Below are 3483 nucleotides of genomic sequence, written 5' to 3' on the forward strand. Positions count from 1 at the left end.
GGGACTCTCCGTCATGTGTACTTTGGTTTGTTTCTTGAGGTAGCCATAAGAGGTTGTCTTCTTAATGGACTCTGTCTCTTTTCCTCCCAGACTCTTGTGGTTCATAGTCCTTTGGCTTCAGCCCTTCTTTATTTGAGAGATGCAGGTGGGAAGTATGGAACTCCATATTTCTCCACCTTCTTGCCTCCTCTAGAAACTTTCAATTAAGTAACATTACCGTCCTATTGCAGATAAGGAAACTGAGGCTTAATAGCAGAATGACTTGTGTGCCAGGGCTGGGGCTGGAATTCATGTGGTTTCTTTATTACAGCAAAGCCAATGTCAATGAAAATTGTAAATGTGGTGAGGAATTGGGCTGAGAATAGAGAGGGTCAAATCGTGGGAGATATCAAATATCATGGTAAGGGCAACAACAACAGCACAGACTGTGTTACATAGACTAGAACATTCGCTGTCCACAATTAGCTGCAATTTCTCTGGGAGTGGAACTGAGCATACTATATAAGAGATTACATATTTATAATTCCTAGATATGGACATATAGTGGGGATGGAGGTTGGAGCTTGGCATTCAGGTGAAGAGATTAATACATGGAATAGAAGATGGGAGCACTGTAACATAGGAAGAAGAGGCTTTGGACCAGATCAGACCTTCTGCCTCTCTGAATCTGTTTACTTTCTGTAAATTAAGAATACTAAGACCCACAATTCCCAGGTATGTTGTGTATGAGTGATTAGGACAGGACCTGTCCATTATAGCTTTTTGAATCCTTATTTATTTAGAGAAAGAGTGAGAAGGGACGAGACAGAGAGAGGGAGAGAGACCACATAGGCTCCATCCTCATAATAGAGCCTGATGTGGAGTTGGATCCCATGACCCTGAGATTATGACCTGGGCTGTAATCAAGATTCAGTACTTAACCAAATGTGCCCCTGAGGTGCTCCCATTATGGCTTTTTAAGAGTGGTAGCAGTTTTCTTTCTGAAATTGATGCTAAGGAAATAACTTGACAAGCACAAAACGATTTGTGATCAAAGGTATTTATCCTAGTGCATTCATTCATTCGTTCATTCATTCATTCATTCTGGTAATAGTGGACAACTGGAAACAAAGGCTATGAGTAAGGGTTTGGTTGGATAAATTAGGCTTCATGTTTGGAAAGGAATGGTATGGTTTTAAACCTGAGTGTGTTTTCAAACCCACTTTCCAGGCCAAACCCAGGAAGTGACATCTGGCTCCTGTAGAAAAGGGGTTAACATAAATATCTATGTTATCTTTGATTCACACATGTTGTCCCATTCTTCTTGAAGCCTCCCCATCACAACTACCCTCCCACACACACATCTAGTAAAACCTTAGTCATGCTTCAAGTCTCAAATCATATGGCACTTTCTCTGGCCAGGTTTCCCTGATCCTGCTAAAGGTCATTCACTATATCATATATAATATTTATCTTTTGGTTGAATTTGCTTGCATACTTACCTGTCTTTCCTACTAGGTTACTATTCTCCATGCCTAATGCAGTGTTGTTTGCATGTCTTAGCACAGACTCCAGGCACACTTTTACCTCACATGTTTATGCTGCCCATTTTCACTATTTCTCCAGAGGCCTGCACCATCTTTAAATACCTGCTTTATATCATTTTCTCAGTGGGGCTGACCCCAATTACACCATTTAAAACTGTATTCACCAATCAGATCTCCCAGTCCCACATTTCTGCTCTATTTTTCCAATAGCATGTATTGCCTTCCACTACACTGCATTATTTTATTTATATTTGTTGTTTATTGCTATTTCCTCCACTAGAATATAAGCTTAACAAGGGAAGCACTTTAGTCTGTTTAGTTCACTGGTACACTCCAAGCTCCTAGAATACTGCCTAGTGCATAAGTGATCTCAATGAATATTTGTGGCTGGAATGAATGAAGTGCCTGGTGCAGAGTAGGCGATCGGTGAATGGCAGCCTTTATTAGCACTACTTTCTTGGTTGTGTGGTATTGGAGAAAAGACACTGAGAGAACAGAGAACATTGCTAAATACAGAGGGAAGAAATTGCTTGGATGTGGTCACCACCATCCACCTTGTTGCCCAGAGCACAGACCTAGCAGTTGTTTCTGACTGAATAGGTGTCTCTCCCCCCACCACCCACCACGTATGGGCCATTCTTATTAGTCAGCCATCTACACCCAGCATGGAGAGGGGCTCTGAGGCAGAAAGTTGGAACTAGATTGCTTTGTAGCTTCCTCTATGACACCTCTTCAGATCTCACGTTTACTTTTTAAATGTTTCAAATTCTTAATCATACCATGTTCAATTGTAAATATTAACAACAAATAGGTTACCTAGTGAAATATGAATGCTTTTGCTGAAATCTGATCTTTTCCTTCTGTTAAAGAAAAGTCAAGAGTATTGACAAAGATTTTATTTCGAATTACTGCATCTTGAAACATCAATGCTACAATAAATAACAACTACTTAACCTCATTTCACAGAAGAGGAAAACTAAGTGCAGCAAAAAATAGTGACAGGACTAAAGCTACAGAACCAGTAGGTGGTAGAACACTGACTTGAATCATGGTAAGTCTGGCTCTAACGCCTGTGAACTTTCCATCATATGTCTCAAGTAACAATATCAACCCTGATATTACCGAGAAAACAATGTATCACAATGGAAGGTCAGCTACTGGGGTTAGATTAATAGGAAGATTTGAATGTTTGACCAGTTTCTTGCTAATTTGCGTGAAAAAAATCAATCCTTAAATTTTGCCAAAAGGAGGCTGATGTAAATATCTTGAATAAATCAAGATCTAATTCTAGCGCAGAAGAAAAAAGATACTTAAATGTAAAATCTGCTTATTATCCTTGATACCTTTGTCTGTTAGAATACATGTTAATAAAATATTATATTTTGATTGAATGATTTTTTTTAATGTTTTATTTATTTCTAGGAGAGAGAGAGAGAGACAGCGTGAGCAGGGGAGGGTCAGAGAGAGAGGGAGTCACAGACTGAAACAGGCTCCAGGCTCTGAGCTGGCAGTCAGCACAGAGCCCGACGCGGGGCTCGAACCCACGAACCGCGAGATCATGACCGAAGCGAAAGTCGGACGCTCAACCGACTAAGCCACCCAGGCGCCCCTTGAATGATTTTTAAGATTGTAACAAAAGTAGAATATTTAGAGTGTCACAAAAATTTCTAAAAGATTGAATGTGTTTATAAAATAGAATACTTAAAAAGTCATAAAACTACAAAGAGAGAAAAATAAATCACCATAGGTAAACATATTTCCTTCAAACTTTTTTTTTCTGTCTCTATGTGTGGATGTGGATATATGTATAACTTACCCTGCTGAGGTCATGCTCTCTATACAGTTTTATGTCTAGCATGTTTATACAATTATTTGCTTTTTTCTAATAATAGATGTAATTATTTAGAATATAAAATAAAAAACAAAAACAAGCAAGCCAACAAAACGAGATTGCTTG

Source organism: Crocuta crocuta, unplaced genomic scaffold (genome assembly GCF_008692635.1).
Source record: "Crocuta crocuta isolate KB4526 unplaced genomic scaffold, BGI_CrCroc_1.0 scaffold1416, whole genome shotgun sequence".
Taxonomy (NCBI): domain Eukaryota; kingdom Metazoa; phylum Chordata; class Mammalia; order Carnivora; family Hyaenidae; genus Crocuta; species Crocuta crocuta.